Source organism: Mauremys mutica, unplaced genomic scaffold (genome assembly GCF_020497125.1).
Source record: "Mauremys mutica isolate MM-2020 ecotype Southern unplaced genomic scaffold, ASM2049712v1 Super-Scaffold_100099, whole genome shotgun sequence".
Taxonomy (NCBI): Eukaryota; Metazoa; Chordata; order Testudines; family Geoemydidae; genus Mauremys; species Mauremys mutica.
Genome location: NW_025423266.1, coordinates 136,774 through 161,614, shown reverse-complemented (window position 1 = coordinate 161,614; position 24,841 = coordinate 136,774). Strand labels below are relative to the sequence as shown.

Sequence of the window (24,841 nt, the reverse complement as noted above, 5' to 3'; positions counted from 1 at the left end):
ACGGGAGGATGGTCTGTCCAAAATGCCTGTCCCATCTGGTCTCCTCGTCCAACAGGCAGCCTCGCCCCCTGCCCTGGGGCCGCTTTGGCTTTCGCTGTCTGTTCCTGTCTCTTGGTGGCCACCCTGTCTGTGCTACGGAGACTAGGCTGTCACAACCCCATGCTGGAGGAGGGCTTTCCGTCGCTTTAGGCCCACCCACCGCCTCCCCGAATGCCCTTAGCTACGCTGGGGGTTAGGGTGGCGTGGCTGCGTTGCCCAGGAGCGGGTTTTCCCTTTTGCACACCTCTGACGGACGGAGCTGTTTTGACGTAACTGTTCAGCACGCACCGACCCTCGGGCCTGGTCTGCGCAGGGAACGTAAATCGGCGTGGCTACGTCAGTCTGCGCCTTGGTCGGAAGAATTCTTCCGTCGACCTAGCTCCCGCCTTTCGGGGAGGTGGATGGCCGGCACCAACGAGGAAAACCCTCTCCAGGACCCTTCTCCGGGAACAGTGCCCTTCCGTTTGGGGAGATTATGCTGCTTTAAAAAAGAGAAATTGTTTAACTGCCTTTCTCTGAGACAAGGTTGACTTTGTATTGCTTCCCTCGTGGCTCCTTGTAGCAGTTGTGTTCTGAAATCTTTAGGGTTTGACTTCATTTATGCTGAAAACTTGCTGTAACTTTATTCTAATTTTGAATCCTTGCAGCCAATGAGACGCTTCGGGGGCGGTGTCTGGGGGCAGCAGTACACGGAGGCCTCCCAGCCCACCCTGCCTTGGAGCCTCTGGTAAGTGCTGCATCCCTGACCCCCTTCCAGAGCCTGCACTGCCAGCCCCTCCCCACATACCTCTTCCCTCTCCCAAACTCCCTCCCAGAGCCTGCTCCCCCCTCTTCACACACCCCTGCCCCCAATTCTCTCCCACAGCCTGCACTCTCTCCCTCCATACCCCCAGCCCCCAAACTCCCTCCCACAGCCTGCACCCCCTCCTCATTCCCACACCCCCCGTCCCGCCTGCCCCCAAGCTCCCGCCCAGAGCCTGCAACCCCACCCCTCCTCCTGTTCCCGCTACCCCCTGCCCCAGCCCAGAGCCTGCACCCTGCACCCAAACTCCATCCCAGAGCCTGCACCCCAGAACCCCTACCCCACCCAAAATCCCTCCCAGAGACCAGCCTCTCACCCCTTCTGCACCCAAACTCCCCCCAGAGCCTGCACCCATCCTGCACCCCAATCCCCAGCCCAGGGCCTGCACCCTAGACCTCCTCCCCTCACCCAAACTCCCTCCCAGAGCCTTAGGCAGGTGAGGGGCAGAGTTTTGGGGGGCGGGTTCTGGGCGGTATGAGTGACATTATTGGCCCACTGGGAGGACTGGAGGACTGGCACTGGCCCAAAGGTAAATTGCAGTTGAGACCCTGCTTTAAGGGATTGGAGCAACGCTGGAGAGACTGACGGGCAGGGAGCTGGGGAGCTGTGTGTGCCCCAAGGAGAGCTGTTGTTGTGCTCTGGTGACACAGAGCGGGGGTGGGGAGTTTGTAAGCTGTGGTGTTTGTATAGAGAGAAAGTTTACTAACCCCCAGGTTAAAAACTGGTCCTGCTCTGGGCTATACATGACACTCTCTGTTGTGAGTGTAGGTTAGTGGTTGAATGTTTCCCTGCAGGATAATAAGTTTGTAGTTCCAATCCAAGTGATTCCGTTTAAAATCTTTTTCAATGAAAATCAATTTCCAGACCCATCTCCAGTATTTTCAGGAGTTCGCTGAATGGGGGCAGGGTGTTTGAAATGAATTTAAACACTCAGCATTTTCCTGTGCAAATGAATAAAGACCTAGCAGAGCTGTCCAGCAGCTGAAATCAGTTCCAGTCCTCGGCGTCTCTAAGAGGGACACTCGGTAGCTGAGGCATGTGGGACACCTCTGTGGTGAGGACAGGTGAAAAAATGCTGGATTCAATGAAAGATGAGCCCATAGGAGGGGAAGGTGAACGGCGGCACCACACAGGGTCATAACACTCAGACACGGGGCTTCGCTGTCACTGCCCCTGTGTTTTCCATTATTTCTATCCTAAGGAACACACCCTCCCCCTCCCCCCCACACTGTGACACACAACCTTCTCCCCTTGAGCCCCATCCCACCCCTCCCCCCCACACGCCATGGGACACAGCCTCTCGGTGACTCACCCAGATGGGGGCTTGTCTCTGCATCTCCCCAACAGGGGAGCAGAGAGCCAAAAGGGCCACAGGAGACCAATGGAGCTAGGCAGGGATAGAAAATACTTCCTTTCCCTTTTCTTCCCTTCTCAAGAGTCCTGTTAATCTCAACCATGGGACATTCCAGCACCGGGTGGGCTCAAAGCACCAACTTTCCCCTCAGCAATGGAAGGGGGAACCAGCTCTATCACATGGAAGGAGGCTCCCCACCTCTGCTGCTGCCATCCTGCAGCCTTTAATATGGATTTGTTTTAGCTAATGCAACCCCCCCACTCCGCTAATCCATCCATGGAACATGGAGACAAACTACTGAAAGCAGGCTCCAGTGGTGCAATGAGTTAGTGCCTAGTAGTTATAGAGCAGTGTTGAGTGGAGTCATGCTGAGGTTGTGAGTTCAAACCTCACCTACAGCACTAGTTTCCTTTAAGCAAATGGCTTCTGCCAATCATTTTGCCCTGCAGAAAATACAATTGCAGCTCAGAAGACACCGAGGTCCCCTTGCTTTACAGAGAGCAGGGCAGATTCCACAGATCTACCAGGCTCTGCTCTCCACCAGCCGCCTGTGTCAGGAGGGGTCAGGCAGAGCCCAGAGCACTGCCCCCGACTCCCCCTCAGTCTTTGCTCCCCAAACCACCTGTGTGCTCACCCTCTTCGCTGTGAGACTCAAACCCTACCTGACTTTCTGTATGTTGGGGTTTTTTGTTGTCTGTCATGTTGATGTGCATGTGGGTCCTTGTCATAAACAGATAGTTAAGGGTTAAGGTCTCTTTTACCTGTAAAGGGTTAACAAGCTCAATAACCTGATGAACACCTGACCAGAGGACCAATCAAGGGACAAGATAATTTCAAATTTCTGTGGAGGGAAGGCTTTGTTTGTGTCCTTTGTTTGGATTGTCGTTCTCTCTTGGATTTAAGGGAGGCCAGACATATTCTTCAAGTTCTCCAAAGTTTCCTGAAGTGTTTTCTTCTATTCAGTATAATGAGTATTAGAAAGGCGAATTAGTCTTATAAATTAATTTCTGCATTTGCAATTGTGTGTTTGCTGAAGAAATATCCTTATTTCTGTTTGCTGTTACTTTGATTATTCTGAGAAAGGAGGTGGGGGGAAGCCTCTCCAGGTTTATAAGTTAGACCCTGTATTTTTGCATCCTGGTAATACAGAGATAGTGTACTTTTTTTTCTTTCTTTAATAAAATCTTTTCTTTTTAGAACTTGATTAATTTCTTCCCTTGTTTGGATTTTCAGGGGAAGGGGAGGGGGGAAAAGTGAATCCCTCTTTGTTTGATTCAAGGAATTCGAATCAAGGTATTTTCCCCAAGGATTAGGGGAAAGGAAGGGGGATAGGGAATCTCTCTTTGTTTGATTCACGGAGTTTGAATCCAGGTATCTCTCCTAAGGACTTGGAGAGGGGAGGGGGGAATGGATTATTTCCCTTTGTGTTAAGATTCAAGGAGCTTGGATCTGTGTTCCCAGGGAAGGTTTGGAAGGAATGGAAAGTGTACCAAAACACTATATTTTTGGTTGGTGGCAGCTTTACCAGATCTAAACTAGGATTTTATGTTAGAGGAGTCCATGCAGGTCCCCATCTTGTGAAAGCTAAAGTTCAAAGTGGGGAATAAACCTATGACAGTCCTGTGTAATTTTTGTGGATGCCATGCATAGTTTTGTGTGCGTGGGTGTGTGTATGACTTTTGCATGCAGATTGTTTTTTGCTACGTATTCTTTTGGTATGTGGTTTTTGTGCTTTCCTGTTGTGGGCTTTTGCTGTATTTTTTGGTGTGGATTTGTTCTTTCTGTGTTTTGTGTGGCTTTCCCTTATGTGTATATGGCGCTGTGTGAGTTTGTTTTTTGTTTATGTCTGTGTGGGCCTGTGCAGTCTGTGATGTTCTCTTTCTCTCTAGTTGTCTCTCTGTTTGTATCTTCATGTGTAAATTCACTGGAACTTTTCAAAATCTCCACAGCTTTGCCAATTTTCACCAGGAATTTTACTCATTAACAAATTCTCACTTGTTCCCTACCAATTGGTGACCATTGTCCCAGGGGCCTGTCAGTCTCAGGGGCCTGATTTCCCATTGACCCTTCCCCCTTCTATTGGGGGAACTATTGGGGACTGGGAACTAGCCAACCACAAAAAAACCCCACTCGGTTTTAGTAAAGGGCCAACAGTCTCCTTACACAAGCTGGCCCTGCGAGGGCGGGAGAGCTCAGTGGTTTGAGTATTGGTCTGCTAAACCCAGGTATGTTAGCTCAGTCCTTGAGAAGATCACTTAGGGATCTGGAATAAAAATTTGGCTGTGGTTTGGCCCTGCTTTGAGCAGGGGGTTGGACTAGATGATTTCCTGAGGTACCTTCCAACCCTGGTATTCTATGATAGGGTCAACAATGTTCAGAGAAACTAGCACAAGCTGGTCCCATGGTGTAAGGGTTGGCATGCTGAAATCTGAGTTCAAATCTCAGTGGGACCTTGTGGTAAATCCCTGGAGATCCAAGTGCTTTCCTATCTCCAGCTGTCTAAGAATGAGTTGTTTACCTTGTGCTGAGTGACTCATCCCCACTGGAGCCAGGTCTTTGGTTGGAATGGGGTCTAGAAGTGGCTGTGGTTTGGGATTTCTGATGCCCACAAGTTTGGCCCTTGTGCTTTCTACCACACTTTTCCTCTTGCCCACATGGCGCTTGAAGAAAGGAGTGTCAGGGCCAGGTTTCATAGTCAGGGACCGCCAGGAGGGAGGAAGAGTCCCAGGCTGGAGCCCAGCACCTCTCCTCCTCTGGGCACCTAGGACAGAGGTGGCTGGTGCTGACAGCTCCAAGGGAAGGCTTAAAAGCCACAGAGCAACCGAGGGCAGGGCAAGAGGAGGGGAGAACCATGCCTATGCGTGGCCAGCAGACAGCCACAGAGACACCCAGCCAGGCTGCTCCCTGCTCCCTGGCATGCCGAACACCCACTGAAAACCACCCACAGCCAGCTGCTGATGCTCTGTGGCCAACATCAGAAGATGGTAGGAAAGCAGGGCCAGTCCCCCTGGTGGGGCCTCTTACCATCCCACGCCAGGTGCTCTCTTTGGCAGTGGGGCAGGAGATTTTACCCCAAGAGGCTTTTCCCCAGCTGGTGAGAAGCAGAGAAACACCCAGGCTCCAAAGGTGCTATGTAGCAACCTCCTCAAGCACAGGGACAGGCGCAAACTTGGAAGAAGGAAACTGCTCCACACGCTAGCCCGGGCAGCCGCCCGTTTTCTTTGGCAACTCAGGAATGGCAAAGGTGAGACTGGAAGCACCTGGGGCTCATGCCCCAGCCTTTGTGACACCCAACCCCCAACTCCTTCCTGGGGCTCTAGCTGAAGCCAGAGCATTGGCCTGAGCGGCCAAGAAAAGGTTCCAGCCCTAACGGGAGCAGGACTTTCAGCACAAAGGTAAAATTGCACAAGCACAACCACAAAGGGACTCAAACCTTCAATCGCCTCATCTGAAGTTAGACGCTTTATCCATTAGGCCACATGAACAAAACTTTTCCAAGCACTTATTTGGCAAAGGCAGACACTGTGTTTCTCAGGTCCTCTACTGAGTGGGGCCGAGACTCTCTGGGCACAAGAAGTCGAGTTCTCAGCGAGATGTGAGACAATTCTCTGGAGCCAGGTACAGGACTTTGGCAGGGAGGCTCTGGCATGAGGGATTGGGGTGCAGCGGACGGACCGGCTGTCTAGGTGCTTAGATTTGGTCTCACTGAGGAGGAGAAGGAGGAATCCTGCTGACAGGCAGTGGCTGTGGAGAAAAAGTGGGATGTCCAGGCTGCTCCGGTCTCCTTCTTCCAGCTCCTCATCTGGCTGAGCTGCTCCACCGGCCTGGACAAGTCCTCTGCATGCTCAGCAAATAGCCCAAGAGCCATTTTTGCCCAAACCTGTGCTGGGGGGTGAGTTTCTTTCTTCCCTGTCCCATCTGCGCTAGAGCAGACCACTAGATTGAGAGAGACAGTCAACAACTATTAAGGCTAAGGTTATATAAAGGGGGGTCACAGAATTTGTGACTTTCAGAGATCTCAGTGACATTTTCCACCTCAGCCCTGGGGCAGCAAGACTGGAGCTGTCGGCCGGTGGGGGCCTCACAGCCATCAGCCACCAGTGTCGGAAGGGGCTCCCATAGGCCCATGCCACCACGGATGGACCCCACAGCTCTCAGCTGCTGTGGGTGGATCCCAGAGCTCCCAGCCACCACATGTGACAGGGGGACCCTGGAGCTCCCAGTGGGATAACTGGGTTATAAGTCCGGTCAGCGGTGCTGTGGGGCTCAGGCAGGCTGGTCCCTACGTGTCCTAGGTCACCGCACTGTGCCCTGGAAGTGGCCAGTAGGTCTCCCCTGCTGCACCGCTGACCAGGAGCTGCCTGAGGTAAGTCTGCACCCCAACCCCTTGCCCCAGCCCTGAACCCTCCGAAACCCAGAGCCCCCTCTTGCACCCCAGAGCCCTCACCCCCGTGCCCCAGCCCAGAGCTTCCTTCCACACCTGGAACCCATCATCCCTGTCCTCACCCCAGAGCCATCACCCCTTCCTGGACCCCGACCCCCTGCCTCAACCCACAGCCCCCTCCTGCACTCTGAATCCCTAAACATGTGGGGCCCAACCCCAAAACTTGTTTAAAGGGACAGGCCGGTTTGGCTGGACTTTTTCTTATATAGGAGCCTATTACCTCCCCACCCCCATCCCGTTTTCCACAGTTTCTTCAATGTCACCCTATTGGGCAGCTCTGCGGGGACAGACTTGCACACTTGGGAGCCATCAGCCGGATCTGCGTACCTGGGAAGCTGCATCCCTCCAGAGGCGCTTGAGAAGCCAAAGGGGCCGTGGGTGAGTTTGTGATGAGAGGAAAACAGGTGCTGTTGAGCTGGTAGGTGAGGGCAAGTTCCCAGGCGGGTGTTGTGTGAGGAGCTGTGTAGGCCCGGAAAGGCGTCCTGCTGGGCAAGGGCAGGTGAGGAGGGCCAGGGCTGTTGCTGCGACCAAAGCCTTTGGGAAGCAGAAGGTGTTCTTGCCTGCTGGGGCCCATGCGAAGGTGTAGGTGGACGCTGACCATAGCTGGTCTGTGGGAGCTGGAGCCACTCACCGTGCCCCTTTCCTCGTTAGTATAGTGGTGAGTATCCCCGCCTGTCACGTGGGAGACCGGGGTTCGATTCCCTGACGGGGAGGGTGACCCCTTTTGAAGGGGGGACAAAGAAATCCCTGGCCTGCCCACCACATGCCTTGCATTCTCCTTCGACGGCCACTTCCCTTCGCACCCCGAACTGATGACTTTCACCTCCAGAGAGACAATTACCTCGCAAGCACACGCTCGCCCTAGCCAAAGCCTCCCCCGGGCCCAGCTTCGGAGCCTGCACGTGGGGGCACGTTTCAGAGCGGCAAAGGGAAATAGGCTGGCAAGGGCCATGAGGACAATGGCCCAGACAAACGGGGAGGGACTTGGTCCAGGGATGGAGGAAGACAGAAAAAGGGACAGGCATGGGATTGGCTTCCTCTCTTTTTTCCTTTGCTCAGCATTTTACCTGACTGTAATGGGGAGACTTGAGAAAGACCTGTGGCCGCCGGCGAGGTAGGTGGCCGCCCCAAGAGCGCAGAGCTGAGCATTTTCCGCTGGGTTGCGGCCTGCGCCCCCAGCGCCTGGCCGCGATCGTATAGTGGTTAGTACTCTGCGCCGTGGCCGCAGCAACCTCGGTTCAAATCCGGGTCACGGCATTGCTTTTTGGTGGGGAGGGGCTATCCTGCAGCACGCCTCGTGGCTCAGTCTGATGGCGTCCGTTTGCAAAGAGAGCCATCAGCCGGTCCTCAGTTTCTGCTTGGTAAAGGCAAGTCAGTGGGGTCCATCGGTCAGAAAAAGAGTACCAGGACTTCTTGCTGGGCGCCAGGGTCCAAAAGCAGCGCATTCCCTCCTGGAAAGGGCTGTGTTTCGAATGTCCGTCCAGTGCGCGTTGAAGGGAAGGATCTGCGTGCCAGGGAAGCTGCGTCCCTCCAGAGGCGCTTGAGAAGCCAAAGGGGCCGTGGGTGAGTTTGTGATGAGGTGAGTGTGAAGTGTGGAAGGGGGAGGGTGTCAAGAGGAGGTTTTGAGAGGAAAAAAGGTGCTGCTGAGCTGGTAGGGGAGCGCAAGGTCCCAGGCGGGTGTTGTGTGAGGAGCTGTGTAGGCCCGGAAAGGCGTCCTGCTGGGCAAGGGCAGGTGAGGAGGGCCAGGGCTGTTGCTGCGGCCAAAGCCTTTGGGAAGCAGAAGAGGGCCAGGGGTGCTGTTGCCTGCTGGGGCCCATGCGACGGTGTAGGTGTACGCTGACCATAGCTGGTCTGTGGGAGCTGGGGCCACTCACCGTGCCCCTTTCCTCGTTAGTATAGTGGTGAGTATCCCTGCCTGTCACACGGGAGACCGGGGTTCAATTCCCCGACGGGGAAGGTGACCCCTTTTGAAGGGGGGACAAAGAAATCCCTGGCCTGCCTGCCACATGTCTTGCATTCTCCTTCGACGGCCACTTCCCTTCGCACCCCGCACTGATGACTTTCACCTCCAGAGAGACAATTACCTTGCAAGGACACGCTTGCCCTAGCCAAAGCCTCCCCCGGGGCCTGCACGTGGGGGCACGTTTCAGAGCAGCAAAGGGAAATAGGCTGGCCAGGGGCATGAGCAGTGATTTCTCAAACCCTCCCCCCCCCTTGTTTTGTGAACTAATTACATGCCAAACCTGGTGGCTGAACTTCGCGACTTTGTCCTCACCCACAACTATTTCACATTTGAGGACAATATATATCTTCAAGTCAGCGGCACTGCTATGGGTACCCACATGGCCCCACAGTATGCCAACATTTTTATGGCTGACTTAAAATAACGCTTCCTTAGCTCTCATCTCCTAATGCCCCTACTGTACTTGCACTACTCTGAAGACATCTTCATCATCTGGAGTCATGGAAAAGAAGCCCTTGAGGAATTCCACCATGATTTTAACAATTTCCATCCCACCATCAACCTCAGCCTAGATCAATTCACTCAAGTGGTCCATTTCCTTGACAGTACTGTGCTGATAAGCGATGGTCACATAAGCACAACCCTATACCGGTAACCCACTGACCGCTAGACTTACCTACATGCCTCCAGCTTCCATCCAGGACACACCACACGATCCATTGTCTATAGCCAAGCTCTAAGATACAACCGTATTTGCTCCAATCCCTCAGACAGAGATAAACACCTACAAGATCTCTATCAAGCATTCTTAAAACTACAATACCCACCTGCTGAAGTGAAAATACAGGTTGACAGAGCCAGAAGAGTACCCAGAAGTCACCTACTACAAGACAGGCCCAACATAGAAAATATCAGAACACCACTGGCTAATTAAAACCTCTCTAGCAAATCATCAAAGATCTACAACCTATCCTGAAAGATGATCCCTCACTCTCCCAGATCTTGGGAGACAGGCCAGTCCTTGCTTACAGACGACCCCCAAATCTGAAGCAAATCCTCACCAGCAACCACAGAACAACAACACTAACCCAGGAATCTATCCTTGCAACAAAGCCTGATGCCAACTCTGTCCACATATCTATTCAAGTGACACCATAATACGACATAATCACATCAGCCATGCCATCAGGGGCTTGTTCACCTCCACATCTACCAATGTGATATATGCCATTATGTGCCAGCAATGCCCCTCTGCCATGTACGTTGGCCAAACCAGACAGTCTCTGTGCAAAAGAATAAATGGGATGCAAATCAGACGTCAAGAATTATAACATTCAAACACCAGTAGGAGAACACTTCAACCTCTGGCCGTTCAGTAACAGATTTAAAGGTGGCAATTTTGCAACAGAATGCTTCAAAAACAGACTCCAACGAGAAACTGCTGAACTTGAATTAATATGCAAACTAGATACAATCAATTTAGGCTTAAATAGAGACTGGAAATGGCTGAGCCATTACACACATTGAATCTATTTCCCCATGTTAAGTATCCTCACACCTTCTTGTCAAACTATCTTAAATGGGTCATCTTGATTATCATTACAAAAGTTTTTTTTCTCCTGCTGAGAATAGCTCATCTTAATTAATTAGCCTCTTAGAGTTGGTTGGGCAACTCCCACCTTTTCATGTTCTCTGTGTGTATGTGTGTGTGCATATACATATATCCTCACTATATGTTCCATTCTATGCTTCTCCTCACCCCCCTTGGGGACTGGGAACGCTGGGCTCTGCCTGCGGTGTCTGAGCGCTGGGGGCTCCCTCTCCTGCCTGTGGCGGCTGGGAGCTCCAGGGTCTTCGGCGCTGTGGGGTCTGTTAGCAATGACATGGGGCTGCAGTGTCCTCATGCCATCAATGCCTGTTGGGAAATCTTGGGTCCATCCACAGCAGCTGGGAGCTCTGGGGTCCACTCGTAGGAGCTGCAGGGTCCATACGCAGTGGTGTGGGGCTGTGGGGGCTCCCCCGCCACCCATGGCTGCTGGGAGCTCCAGGGTCTGCGTGTGGGAGCTGTGGGAAGATGAGGGGTTTGGGGTGGAGGAGGGGGCTCCAGGCTGCAGGGTGGGGCCAAGGGATTCAGAGTGCAGGAGGGGGCTGTGGGTTGAGGCAGGGGGTTGGGGTCCAGGACCAGCTCTGGGGTGGGGGCAGGGATGATGGGTTCCAGGTGTGGGAGGAAGCTCTGGGCTGGGGCAGGAGGTTGAAGTGCAGAGGGAGTGAGGACTCTGGGGTGCAAGAGGGGGCTCTGGGTTGGGGCAGGAGGTTGAAGTGCAGAGGGGTGAGGGCTCTGGGGTGCAAGAAGGGGCTCTGGGTTTGGGGGGGTTCAGGGCTGGGGCAGGGGGTTGGGGTGCAGACTTACCTCGGGCGGCTCCTGGTCAGTGGCGCAGCAGGGGGGACCTACTGGCCACTTCCAGGGCACAGTGCGGTGCCCTAGGACACGTAGGGACCAGCCTGCCTTAGCACCACTGATCGGACTTTATAACCTGGTTACCCCACTGGGAGCTCCAGGGTCCCCCTGTCACATGTGGTGGCTGGGAGCTCTGGGATCCACCCACAACAGCTGGGAGCTCTGGGGGCATCCTGCTGCTCACAGTAGCTGGGAGCTGTGGGGTCCATCCGTGGTGGCATGGGCCTGTGGGAGCCCCTTCCAACACTGGTGGCTGATAGCTGTGGGGCCCCCACCGGCCGACAGCTCCAGTCTTGCTGCCCCAGGGCTGAGGTGGAAAATGTCACTGAGATCTCTGAAAGTCACAGATTCTGTGACCCCCTTTATATAATCTTAGCCTTAATAGTTGTTGACTGTCTCTCTCAATCTAGTGGTCTGCTCTAGCGCGGATGGGACAGGGAAGACAGAAGCTCACCCCCCAGCACAGGTTTGGGCAGCAATGGCTCTTGGGCTATTTGCTGTGCATGCAGAGGACTTGTCCAGGCCGGTGGAGCAGCTCAGCCAGATGAGGAGCTGGAAGAAGGAAACCTGAGCAGCCTGGACATCCCACTTTTTCTCCACAGCCACTGCCTGTCAGCAGGATTCCTCCTTCTCCTCAGTGAGACCAAATCTAAGCACCTAGAAAGCTGGTCTGTCCGCTGCACCCCAATCCCTCATGCCTGAGCCTCCCTGCCAAAGTCCTGTACCTGGCTCCAGAGAATTGTCTCACATCTCGCTGGGGACTCGACTTCTTGTGCCCAGAGAGTCTCGGCCCCACTCAGTAGAGAACCTGAGAAACACAGTGTCTGCCTTTTCCAAATCAGTGCTTGGAAAGGTTTTGTTCCTGTGACTACGTGGCCTAATGGATAAGGCATCTGACTTCGGATCAGGCGATTAAGGGTTCAAGTCCCTTCGTGGTTGTGCTTGTGTGATTTCAACTTTGTGCTGAAAGACCTGCTCACTTCAGGGCTGAAACCTCTTCTTGGCTGCTCTGGCTTCAGCTAGAGCCCCAGGAAGGAGTTGGGGGTTGGGTGTCACAAAGGCTGGGGCATGAGCCCCAGGTGCTTCCAGTCTCGCCTTTGCCATTCCTGACTTGCCAAAGAAAATGGGCGGATGCCCGGGCTAGAGTGAGGAGCAGTTTCTCTTTTCCAATTGTGCGCCTGTCCCTGTGCTGGAGGTGGGTTGCTACATAGCACCTTGGGAGCCTGGGTGTTTCTCTGCTTCTCGCCAGCTGGGGAAAAGCCTCTTGGGGTAAAATCTCCTGCCCCACTGCCAAAGTGAGCACCTGGAGTGGGAACAGTAAGAGGCCCCACCAGGGGGGCTGGCTCTGCTTTCCTACCGTCTTGTGATGTTGGCCACAAAGCATCAGCAGCTGGCTGCAGGTGGTTTTCAGTGGGTGTTTGGCATGGCAGGGAGCAGCCTGGCTGGGTGTCTCTGTGGCTGTCTGCTGGCCACGCATAGGCATGGTTCTACCCTCCTCTTGCCCTACCCTTGGTTGCTCTGTGGCTTTTAAGCCTTCCCTTGGAGCTGTCAGCACCAGCCACCTCTGTCCTAGGTGCCCAGAGGAGGAGAGGTGTGCTGGGCTCCAGCCTGGGACTCTTCCTCCCTCCTGCCTTTCCCTGACTATGAAACCTGGCCCTGACACTCCTTTCTTCAAGCTCCATGTGGGCAAGAGGAAAAGTGTGGTAGAAAACACAAGGGCCAAACTTGTGGGCATCAGAAATCCCAAACACCCAGTCAAACCATAGCCACTTCTAGACCCCATTCCAACCAAAGACCTGGTTCCAGTGGGTATGAGTCACTCAGCACAAGGTAAACAACTCATTCTTAGACAGCTGGAGACAGGAAAGCACTTGGATCTCCAGGGATTTACCACAAGGTCCCACTGAGATTTGAACTCAGATTTCAGCATGCCAACCATTACACCATGGGACCAGCTTGTGCTAGTTTCTCTGAACATTGGTGACCCTATCATAGAATACCAGGGTTAGAAGGGACCTCAGGAGGTATCTAGTCTAACCCCCTGCTCAAAGGAGGGCCAATCCGCAGACAGATTTTTATCCCAGATCCCTAAATGGCCCTCTCAAGGACTGAGCTCACAAACCTGGGTTTAGCAGGCCAATACTCAAACCACTGAGCTCTCCCTCCCTCACAGGCCCAGCTTGTGTAAGGGACTGTTGGCCCTTTACTAAAACTGAGTGGGTTTTTTTTGGTTGGCTAGTTCCCAGTCCCAATAGAAGGGGGAAGGGTCAATGGGAAATCAGGCCCCTGGGACTGACAGGCCTCTGGGGCAATGGTCACCAACTGGTAAGGAACAAGTGAGAATTTGTTAATGAGTAAAATTCCTGGTGAAAATTGGCAAAGCTGTGGAGAGTTTGAAAAGTTCCAGTGAATGTACACATGAAGATATAAACAGAGAGACAAACAGAGAGAATGAGAACATCACAGACTGCACAGGCCCACACAGACATAAACAAAAACCAAACCCACACAAACCCACCCAGCACACAGAGCCATAGACACATAAGGGAAAGCCACACAAAACATAGAACAAATCCACACCAAAAAATACAGCAAAAGCCCACAACAGGAAAGCAAAAAAAAAACATACCAAAAGAATACTTAGCAAAAAAACAATCTGCATGCAAAAGTCATACACACACACACACCCACGCACACAAAACTATGCATGGCATCCACAAAAATCACACAGGACCCACATGCACATCAACACGAGAGACAACAAAACCCCAACATACCGAAAGCCAGGCAGGGTTTGAGTCTCACAGCGAAGAGGGTGAGCACACAGGTGGTTTGGGGAGCAAAGACTGAGGGGGAGTCGGGGGCAGTGCTCTGAGCTCTGCTCGACCCCTCCTGACACAGGCGGCTGGTGGAGAGCAGAGCCTGGTAGATCTGTGGAATCTGCCCTGCTCTCTGTAAAGCAAGGGGACCTCGATGTCTTCTGAGCTGCAACTGTATTTTCTGCAGGGCAAAATGATTGGCAGAAGCCATTTGCTTAAAGGAAACTAGTGCTCCAGGGGAGGTTTGAACTCACAAGCTCAGCATGACTCCACTCAGCACTGCTCTGTAAGTACTGGGCACTAACCCATTGCACCACTGAACCCTGTTTTCAGGAGTTTGTCTCCATGTTTCACGGATGGATTAGCGGAGTGGGGGTTGCATTAGCTAAAACAAATCCACATTAAAGGCTGCAGGATGGCAGCAGCAGAGGTGGGGAGCCTCCTTCCATGTGATAGAGCTGGTTCCCCCTTCTGTTGCTGAGGGGAAGGTTGGTGCTTTGAGCCCACCCGGTGCTGGAACATCCCATGGGTGAGATTAACGGGACTCTTGGGAAGGGAGGGGAAGTATTTTCTATCCCTGCCTAGCTCCATTGGTCTCCTGTGGCCCTTTCAGCTCTGCTCCCCTGTTGGGGAGATGCAGAGACAAGCCCCCATCTGGGTGAGTCACCGAGAGGCTGTGTCCCATGGCGTGTGTGGGGGAGAGGGGTAGGGGTGGGATGGGGCTCAAGGGGAGAAGGTTGTGTGTGACAGTGTGTGGGGGAGGGGGAGGGTGTGTTCCTTAGGATAGAAATGATGGAAAACGCAGGGGCAGTGACAGTGAAGCCCCGTGTCTGAGTGTTATGACCCTGTGTGGTGCTGCCGTTCACCTTCCCCTCCTATGGTCTCAGCTTTCATTGAATCCAGCATTTTTTCACCTGTCATCACCACAGAGGTGTCCCACCTGCCTCAGCTACCGAGTGTCCCTCTTAGAGACGCCGAGGACTGGAACTGATTTCAGCTGCTGGTCAGCTCTGCTAGGTCTTTATTCATTTGCATAGGAAAATGCTGAGTGTTTAAATTCATTTCAAACACCCTGCCCCCATTCAGCGAACTCCTGAAAATACTGGAGATGGGTCTGGAAATTAATTTTCATTCGAAAAAGATTTTAAAAGGAATCACTTGGATTGGAACAACAAACTTATTATCCTGCAGAGAAACATTCAACCACTGATCTACACTCTCAACAAAGGGTGTCATGTATAGCCCAGAGCAGGAACAGTTTTTAACCTGGGGGTTAGTAAACTTTCTCTCTATACAAACACCACAGCTTACAAACTCCCCACCCCCGCTCTGTGTCACCAGAGCACAACAACAACCCTCCTTGGGGCACACACAGCTCCCCAGCTCCCTGCCCGTCAGTCTCTCCAGCATTGCTCCAATCCCTTAAAGCAGGGTCTCAACCACAATTTACCTTAGGGCCAGTGACAGTCCTCCAGTCCTCCCAGTGGGCCAATAATGTCACTCATACCGCCCAGACCCCATCCCCCAAAACTCCACCCTCCACCTGCCTAAGGCTCTGGGAGGAAGTTTGGGAGGGGGGAGGAGGTCTAGGGTGCAGGCCCTGGGTTGGGGCTGGGGATTGGGGTGCAGGAGGGGTGCAGGCTCTGGGATGGAGTTTGGGTGCAGGGTGCAGGCTCTGGGCTGGGGCAGGGGGTAGCGGGAACAGGAGGAGGGGTGGGGTTGCAGGCTCTGGGCAGAAGATTGGAGGCAGGTGGGAGGGGGTGTGTGGGAAGGGGGAGGGGGTGCAGGCTCTGGGAGGGAGTTTGGGGGCTGGGGGTATGGAGGGAGAGAGTGCAGCCTGTGGGAGAGAGTTGGGGGCAGGGGTGTGTGGAGGGTGGGAAGAGGTATGTGGGGAGGGGCTGGCAGTGCAGGCTCTGGGAGGGGGTCAGGGATGCAGCACTTACCGGAGCCTCCAAGGCAGGGCGGGCTGGGGGGCCTCCGTGTACTGCTGCACCCAGACACTGCCCCCGAAGCGTCTCATTGGCTGCAAGGATTCAAAATTAGAATAAAGTTACAGCAAGATTTCAGCATAAATGAAGTCAAACCCTAAAGATTTCAGAACACAACTGCTACAAGGAGCCACGAGGGAAGCAATACAAAGTCAACCTTGCCTCAGAGAAAGGCAGTTAAACAATTTCTCTTTTTTAAAGCAGCATAATCTCCCCAAACGGAAGGGCACTGTTCCCGGAGAAGGGTCCTGGAGAGGGTTTTCCTCGTTGGTGCCGGCCATCCACCTCCCCGAAAGGCGGGAGCTAGGTCGACGGAAGAATTCTTCCGACCAAGGCGCGGACTGATGTAGCCGCGCCGATTTACGTTCCCCGTGCAGCCCAGGCCCGAGGGTCGGTGCGTGCTGAACAGTTAAGTCAAAACAGCTCCGTCCGTCAGAGGTGTGCAAAAGGGAAAACCCGCTCCTGGGCGACACGGCCACGCCGCCCTAACCCGCAGCGTAGCTAAAGGGCATTCGGGGAGGCGGTGGGTGGGCCTCAAGCGACGGAAAGCCCTCCTCCAGCATGGGGTTGTGACAGCCTAGTCTCCGTAGCACAGACAGGGTGGCCACCAAGAGACAGGAACAGACAGCGAAAGCCAAAGCGGCCTCAGGGCAGGGGGCGAGGCTGCCTGTTGGACGAGGAGACCGGGTGGGACAGGTGTTTTGGACAGGCCGTCCTCCCGTCAAAAGAGGAAGAGCCCGAGAAGAAGGGCCAGGCAAGAAGCTACAAGCAGGGAAAGAAGCAGAGCAGGCAGGCAGCTCCTCTTAGAGCCAAGGAAGGCACCAGTCCAAGCCCCCCAAAAGCAGACTAGAGAGCAGATCAGCTGCAAAAGACTAGGGAAAGCCAAGAACACAGAGAGACCCAAGTAAAGTTTTAGAGCTGAGCTTTGCTTACAAGGAGAAACGTGTGACAAAGATACCTAGAAGTACAGGGCCTGTGGAAAAGAGCACTCCCAAAGACCCAGAATAACAGCTGTTTTCCTGAGAATCTGCTTTGCACTACACTAAGCCTAAACAGCCCACTGTCAGTTGTCTGTTCTTCAAACCAATCACCAGGGGAGAGCGCGAACGCAGTCCCCCACTACCACAAATTATGCAGTCGAGTTTCCCGCATTTGGGGAAATCGCAGGGGTCAGCACACCCGCAGTGCAATGGATGAGCCTCACCCTGGGAAAACCACCTTCGTGATCATGGTATCTCCCCTGCCAGGTAAGTATGAGTTCCTGCTGCCCGGCCGCCGCCCGCCCTCGCTCGCCCCGCACTTATAACACACGGGGCGGACCGCCGCGCCCCCACCGCCGGCCTCGCCCACACCGGCCCCCACTGCCGACAGCTGCCCCGACGTGGCCCCCGGAGACCGTCCCTTCCCCACGCCGAGCTCCCGGTGCCAAAGTCGGGCCCTGCCTGGCAGCCTGCGTCCGCTCCCACGATGCTCTGCTCGCACACAGATCTGCATACCTGCTCACGCGGCTCCGCCCCTCCGCTCGGGCCCCTCCCCCTGCCCGCCCGGGCCGCCGCTCTTGCGTGCTCAGCTCTTTGAGCTCAGATGGGGTGTAGTGCTCAGATCGAGTGCGACAGACCTTAACTTTGCCATGTGAGGGTCATTCTAGCCCCATTACCTGGCTTGCTTATTTATACCTATGACTGTCTTTAACTGTTGTATGTGTGATGTACCCTCACTGCTTGCTGACTGTATCTTGAACTCACCCACAGTATACCCCACATTGGGGACATTGCACACTGTATAAGTTATGTGCTGTCCAATACCAAAGTACTAGCATCCCCCTATACTCTGTATGTCACCCCTGATGACCAGTAACTGATGTTACAAACTCTCTGTATTATTTCTCGGCCTTCTCGCTGGGAAAGCATTATCTAAATTGTATCTATTCTTAAACATTTTCTAATAAACATTTAAAACTAAAATTGCCCTATACTCTGTATGTCACCCCCGATGACCAATATCTGACATTTCAACTCTCTGTATCGTTCATTTTCAAATATTTTCTAATAAACTTTTAAATCTTGGCCTATCCAAGTGCTTGGCCGTGATCAAGTGTCTTGATGTTTTTGGTCTTTTGGCCTCGAGATGAAAACCTTGTCTGTGTCTTGGGAACCTTGAGGTAAAAAATTATCTAAGTTGTAGCGGGTCCCGTCCCGGGAAGCCAGGCCATCAGAGAGACGACGTGGCCCACCTGCTGCTGGGGAAAGAGTGCAGCTTGCATTTCGCTTCTCTCTCGCTCTCTCCCCACCGGAAGTTGGTCCAATACAAGAATGACCTCCCCTGCCTTGTCTCACGTCAGTTTCTCCTCAGGGCAGAAGGTCGGGTGTTGTCAGCCACTCTCCAGAAACTGGACGGCCACTCGATCCCTTTTGTTACCTGCCAAGTGAGGCTGAGTGCACTGGCAGGCAGCGCCGTTTGAAGAAGTGGAAGATTGGACAAATGACCAGGGAGGAGTATAAAAATATTGCTCAGGCACGCAGGAGTGAAATCAGGAAGGGCAACTCACGCTTGGAGTTGCAGCTAGCAAGAGATGTTAAGAGTAACAACAAGAAGGGTTTCTTCAGGGAGGTTAGCAACAAGAAGAAAGTCAAGGAAAGTGTGGGCCCCTTACAGAATGAGGGAGGCGACCTAGTGACAGAGGATGTGGAAAAAGCTAATGTACTCAATGCTTCCCCACCCTCCCCCTTCGTGATTTTGTCTTCACGAACAAAATCAGCTCCCAGACTGCTGCTCTGGGCAGCACAGCATGGAGAGGAGGTGACCAGCCCTCTGTGGAGAAAGAAGTGCTTCGGGACTATTTAGAAAAGCTGGATGAGCACAAATCCATGGGGCCGGATGCGCTGCATCCGAGGGTGCTAAAGGAGTTGGCGGGTGTGATTGCAGAGCCACTGGTCATTATCTTTGAAAATTCATGGCCATTGGGGGAGGTCCCAAATGACTGGGAAAAGGCTAATGTAGTGCCCATCTTTAAAAGAGGGAAGAAAGAAGGAGGATCCGGGGAACTACAGGCCAGTCAGCCTCACCTCAGTCCCTGGAAAAATCATGGAGCAGGTCCTCAAGGAATCAATTCTGAAGCACTTAGAGGAGAGGCAAGTGATCAGGAGCGGTCAGCATGGATTCAGCAAGGGCAAGTCACGCCTGACTAACCTAATTGCCTTCTGTGAGGAGAGAACTGGGTCTGTGGATGAGGGAAAAGCAATGGATGTGTTCTTCCTTGACTTTAGCAAAGTTTTTGATACGGTCTCCCACAGTATTCTTGTCGGCAAGTTCAAGAAGTTTGGGCTGGATGAATGGACTATAAGGTGGACTATAAGCTGGCTAGGTCCTCGGGCTCAACGGGTAGTGATCAATGGCTCCACGTCTAATTGGCAGCCGGTCTCAAGCGGCGTGCCCCAAGGCTCGGTCCTGGGGCCGGTTGTGTACAATATCTTCGTTAAGGATCTGGAGGATGGCGTGGACTGCACTCTCAGCAAGTTTGCAGATGACGCTAAACTGGGAGGAGCGGTCGATACGCTGGAGGGTACGGATAGGCTACAGAGGGACCTAGACAAATTGGAGGATTGGGCCGAAAGAAACCTGATGAGGTTCAACAAGGACAAGTGCCCAGTCCTGCACTTAGGACGGAAGAATCCCGTGCACTGCTCCAGACTAGGGACCGAATGGCTAGGCAGCAGTTCTGCAGAAAAGGACCTAGGGGTTACAGTGGACGAGAAGCTGGATATGAGTCGACAGCGTGCCCTTGTTGCCAAGAAGGCTAACGGCATTTTGGACTGTATACATAGGGGCATTGCCAGCAGATCGAGGGATGTGGTCGTTCCCTTCTCTTCGATGTTGATGAGGCCTCATCTGGAGTACCCTGTCCGGTTTTGGGCCCCACACTGCAAGAAGGATGTGGAAAAACTGAAAAGAGTCCAGCATAGGGCAACAAAAGTGATTAGGGGGCTGGAAGACATGATTTATGAGGAGAGGCTGAGGGAACTGGGATTGTTTAGTCTGCAGAAGAGAAGAATGAGGGGGGAGTTGATCGCTGCTTTCAACTACCTGAAAGGGGGTTCCAAAGAGGATGGATCTAGACTGTTCTCAGGGGCACCAGATGACAGAACGAGGAGCAATGGTCCCAAGTTGCGGTGGGGAAGGTTTAGGTTGGATCTTAGGAAAACCCTTTTTCACTAGGAGGGTGGTGAAGCACTGGAATGGGTTCCCTAGGGAGGTGGTGGAATCTCCTTCCTGAGAGGTTTTTAAGGTCAGCCTTGACAAAGCCCTGGCTGGGATGATTTAGTTGGGGATTGGGTTGGACTAGATGACCTCCTGAGGTCCCTTCCAACCCTGATATTCCATGATTTGAAGCTGTTCCCGTGTATCAAGGTGAGCTGCAGCTCAGCGAACCCCAAGGATCTGAGCGAGGCGAGCTACTTTGCAGCAGAGGCAGACCAAGCGGCAGGTACAACGCGGGGTCGCACCCCGGCCGGCAGATAGAATCTCATGTGCGAGATCCCGGCTCCTGTTACTTTGCAAAGTGTGTGCGTTTGCTCCGGGTTTTAGCTGTGGGCCAAGTGCCCTCTGGCTTCTCGTCCGGGCTCCGTCCTCCATGCGCCTGGGCATCAGCGGGACTGTCTCAGGAGAGCAGCTGCCCCATCCCAATCTCCGCCCAGCCGGGGAAGGAGCAGAGGCAGCCCGGAGAAAAGACTCCTTTGAGCGCCGGAGACGGCCGGAGCATCTTATTTGCATAGCCACAGTGCATTGCGTGCAGCGAAGCGAGTCCCTGGTCGAGGGGCTGGTTTTGCTCCCTGTGTCCCCGGTTTCGATGATCCAACTCGGGCTGCCAATCGGTTCAATTCCATTTCCTCTGAAAGCTAGCGGTGTAGCGGGCTGGGAGAGTAGTCACCCTGACTTTTGGGAGCGTAGGCGGTTGCCCCGGCAGCGCCTCTGCCACGTGTTCTACATACTCTGCTTTCTCTTCAGTTCGTATAAATCTTTCGCCTTTTACTAAAGATTTCCGTGGAGAGGAATGTTGATGAGTTTGTACCCAATTTTTTAAGGCTTTGCTTTGGCAAGGCTGTTGCCTGCTGTGAGAAAAACAGAAGAGTGCTCCCTGAGCTGGTGTCACTGGCTGAAGCTTTTCTATAGTATGAAAAAAGTATAGTAGGGGGCACCTGGCATTGGCTGCTGTCAGCAGACAGGATACTGGGCTAGGTCTTTAACTTGGACGGGTAGCTGGGAAGACGGTCAATCAGACAGAACCCGTTCAACAAACCTTTTCATTTCCTTGTTATTGCCTGACTCCTTTAATTCTTTTCCTTTTCCTTATTTCCCAGCAGACCGACTAGCCACCAGATTTGGGTGCTAGCAGAGGGACCTGACGAGCTCCTTCTTTTGGGCAGCGTTGAACATGCCAGGGCACAGTCAGCTTCTGGATGCTCATCTGAATGTAACGCCTAGCTCTCACCTTTATTTCTGTTTCTTAGCTCTTTTGGGCCATCCATCTTTGGTCTGACCCGTAGGATCCCTGCATTAGGAGAGATGGCTAATTAATGAGCCCATAAACCTTGGAAATCAAATGAAACCTGAAGTCCGTAGAAGACCTCGAAAGGCCCTTGGGGGTGGAGTGCGAGCTGAGGAAGAGTTCCCTGCACAGCTTACCTCTCCATTCTCGTTTTCCTGTCCTGAGCGCAAAAGCCAGGAAGCAGCTCCGGGTAGGGAGGGGATACCATATGTGTGCAGTGGTTAGACAGGAAACAGCAAGGAACTGGACTCGTATGGAGTGAAACTGTAAGCATCTTCTGTATGCCTGATGACTGCAGGTTTGAGAGAGTTATGTGGGAAGTGGAGGCTTTCGGTGGGCTTTCAGAGGAAATGTAATGGAAAGGCAGCCGAAAGTGGAATCCCAGGTTTTTAAACAATCCTCCACTAACACACCAAACAGCTCAGGTCTAGTTACTCATTGAAAATTAGAATAAAGTTACAGCAAGATTTCATCATAAATGAAGTCAAACCCTAAAGATTTCAGAACACAACTGCTATAAGGAGCCACGAGGGAAGCAATACAAAGTCAACCTTGCCTCAGAGAAAGGCAGTTAAACAATTTCTCTTTTTTAAAGCAGCATAATCTCCCCAAACGGAAGGGCACTGTTCCCGGAGAAGGGTCCTGGAGAGGGTTTTCCTCGTTGGTGCCGGCCATCCACCTCCCCGAAAGGCGGGAGCTAGGTCGACGGAAGAATTCTTCCGACCAAGGCGCGGACTGATGTAGCCGCGCCGATTTACGTTCCCCGTGCAGCCCAGGCCCGAGGGTCGGTGCGTGCTGAACAGTTAAGTCAAAACAGCTCCGTCCGTCAGAGGTGTGCAAAAGGGAAAACCCGCTCCTGGGCGACACGGCCACGCCGCCCTAACCCGCAGCGTAGCTAAAGGGCATTCGGGCAGGCGGTGGGTGGGCCTCAAGCGACGGAAAGCCCTCCTCCAGCATGGGGTTGTGACAGCCTAGTCTCCGTAGCACAGACAGGGTGGCCACCAAGAGACAGGAACAGACAGCGAAAGCCAAAGCGGCCCCAGGGCAGGGGGGGAGGCTGCCTGTTGGACGAGGAGACCGGGTGGGACAGGCGTTTTGGACAGGCCGTCCTCCCGTCAAAAGAGGAAGAGCCCGAGAAGAAGGGCCAGGCAAGAAGCTACAAGCAGGGAAAGAAGCAGAGCAGGCAGGCAGGCAGCTCCCCTTAGAGCCAAGGAAGGCACCAGTCCAAGCCCCCCAAAAGCAGACTAGAGAGCAGATCAGCTGCAAAAGACTAGGGAAAGCCAAGAACACAGAGAGACCCAAGTAAAGTTTCAGAGCTGAGCTTTGCTTACAAGGAGAAACGTGTGACAAAGATACCTAGAAGTACAGGGCCTGTGGAAAAGAGCACTCCCAAAGACCCAGAATAACAGCTGTTTTCCTGAGAATCTGCTTTGCAGTACACTAAGCCTAAAGAGCCCACTGTCAGTTGTCTGTTGTTCAAACCAATCACCAGGGGAGAGCGCAAACGCAGTCCCCCACTACCACAAATTATGCAGTTGAGTTTCCCGCATTTGGGGAAATTGCAGGGGTCAGCACACCCGCAGTGCAATGGATGAGCCTTACCCTGGGAAAACCACCTTCGTGATCATGGTATCTCCCCTGCCAAGTAAGTATGAGTTCCTGCTGCCCGGCCGCCGCCCGCCCTCGCTTGCCCCGAACTTATAACACACGGGGCGGACCGACCGCCGGCCTCGCCCACACCGGCCCCCACTGCTGACAGCCGCCCCGACACGTCCCCCGGAGCCCCTCTCTTCTCCACGCCGAGCTCCCGGTGCCAAAGTCGGGCCCTGCCTGGCAGCCTGCGTCCGCTCCCACAATGCTCTGCTCGCAAACAGATCTGCATACCCGCTCCCGCGGCTCCGCCCCTCCGCTCGGGCCCCTCCCCCTGCCCGCCGCTCTTGCCTGCCCTGTAGGGGTAGCCGGGTCCCGTCCCGGGCAGCCAGGCCAGCAGAGAGAGGACGTGGCGCACCTGCTGCTGGGGAAAGAGCGCAGCTTGCGTGTCGCTTCTCTCTCTCGCTCTCCCCCCACCGGCAGTTGGTCCAATACAGGAATGACCTCCCCTCCCCTCGCAAAAAACCCTCCTTTCCAAACAGTCCTTCTTTCCCAGCCCCCTAATTCTGCTTTCACACCCTGGGACCATCTCCTCTCTTTGTCCCTCCCCCCGCCCCCAGGTGAAGCAGAGATGGAGGCAACTTCAGCCACTGGAGACAGCCCCAGCGAGCGCTGCAGCCAGCCCGGGTGCGGGGGGGTGTTTGCAGACACAGGAAGGGAGCAGCTGGGAGCGGTGGGTGCTGGGAACAAGGAGGCAGGAGAACAAAGCCCAGAGACGGGACATTGGGCAGCTCCTGGGGGCGGGGCTCTGGCACAGACGGGGGCGGGGCAGCTCCTGGGGGCGGGGCTCTGGCGCAGCCCGGGGGCGGGGCAGCTCCTGGGGGCGGGGCTCTGACACAGCCCGGGGGCGGGGCAGCTCATGGGGGCGGGGCTCTGGCACAGCCCGGGGGCGGGGCAGCTCCTGGGGGCGGGGCTCTGGCACATTGTGATGCGGGAACCCGGGCTCAGCAGCTGGTCTCTGGTGGCCACGTGCTGCCAGCAGCGCTGGAGCCGCCCGGGCCGGAGCGGAGCCGCTGTTCTCAGCTGCAGCCGGGATCTGCCCCCGGCCCCGCGGGGATCCAGGTGGGGACAGAGCCTGGGGCCCGGGGGTTCCCCGTTGTGTGGCTGGCGGGGGCGGAGGGAGAAGCCGGAGCTGCAGGCGGGGGAAGGGCAGTGGGGCAGGTGGGGGTTGAACGGTCTCTGTGCAGCCGGGAAAGTCCAGGGGGAGAGTGTGTGTGAGTCGGGGGGGCGGGGAGATACCTGCCTCCTTCTCCTGTCTGTGCCACTTCCCTCCCCAGTACTGGTAACAAGTCTCTCTGGTTCTCCCCCTTTTCTCTCTCCTCACCACACAGGACTATCAAACCCAAGGAGATTCCCTCGTTTTTCCTAAAATTGTTGACTCTCTAGTCTCTTATTTTTCCTGATTTTTTTTCTATAATTTTCAAATGTCAATTTAAATTCTCCTCATATTTGGGGGGCTTCGCCCCACCCCCCATTTCATCAGCAGCAATTCGTCTTTGTTTGGGTGGGAAATTGTTGCCCTGAGTCATTCCCCAAAAGGGATGGGGGTTCCTGGGTGCTGTTTGGGGGAGCCCTGAGACACAGTTCCCTCTGGGGTGGAGATGGGGTGGCCGTTCTCTGCCAGCCACAGGGCATGGCTGGGGCACCGGTGGGGAAGGAGGAACCAGTGTCCCCTATGGAGCCTGCCCAGCCCCTTTGGTTCTGCTCCTTTCTAGCATTTTGTTCAGAGACTTTATTACTGCAGAGGCTGAAAAACGTCTGTGGATTTACCCCTGGCAG

The 24,841-nt window shown here is 54.1% G+C and overlaps 5 non-coding genes across 5 annotated transcripts; 3 read left to right on the top strand and 2 right to left on the bottom strand.

Moving 5' to 3' along the window:
- The first annotated feature begins 7,280 nt into the window (after window positions 1-7,280).
- Window positions 7,281-7,352, top strand: TRNAD-GUC. Its single transcript has one exon. It is a non-coding gene; the product is annotated as a tRNA-Asp (tRNA).
- A 4,574-nt stretch (window positions 7,353-11,926) lies between these two features.
- Window positions 11,927-11,999, top strand: TRNAR-UCG. The gene has a single exon. It is a non-coding gene; the product is annotated as a tRNA-Arg (tRNA).
- A 4,959-nt stretch (window positions 12,000-16,958) lies between these two features.
- On the bottom strand, window positions 16,959-17,122 carry LOC123358880. The gene has a single exon (XR_006575785.1). It is a non-coding gene; the product is annotated as a U1 spliceosomal RNA (small nuclear RNA).
- Window positions 17,123-20,851: 3,729 nt separating this feature from the next.
- LOC123358900 lies at window positions 20,852-20,967 on the top strand. The gene has a single exon (XR_006575800.1). It is a non-coding gene; the product is annotated as a U5 spliceosomal RNA (small nuclear RNA).
- Window positions 20,968-22,901: 1,934 nt separating this feature from the next.
- Window positions 22,902-23,065, bottom strand: LOC123358906. The gene has a single exon (XR_006575805.1). It is a non-coding gene; the product is annotated as a U1 spliceosomal RNA (small nuclear RNA).
- Window positions 23,066-24,841: the final 1,776 nt, after the last annotated feature.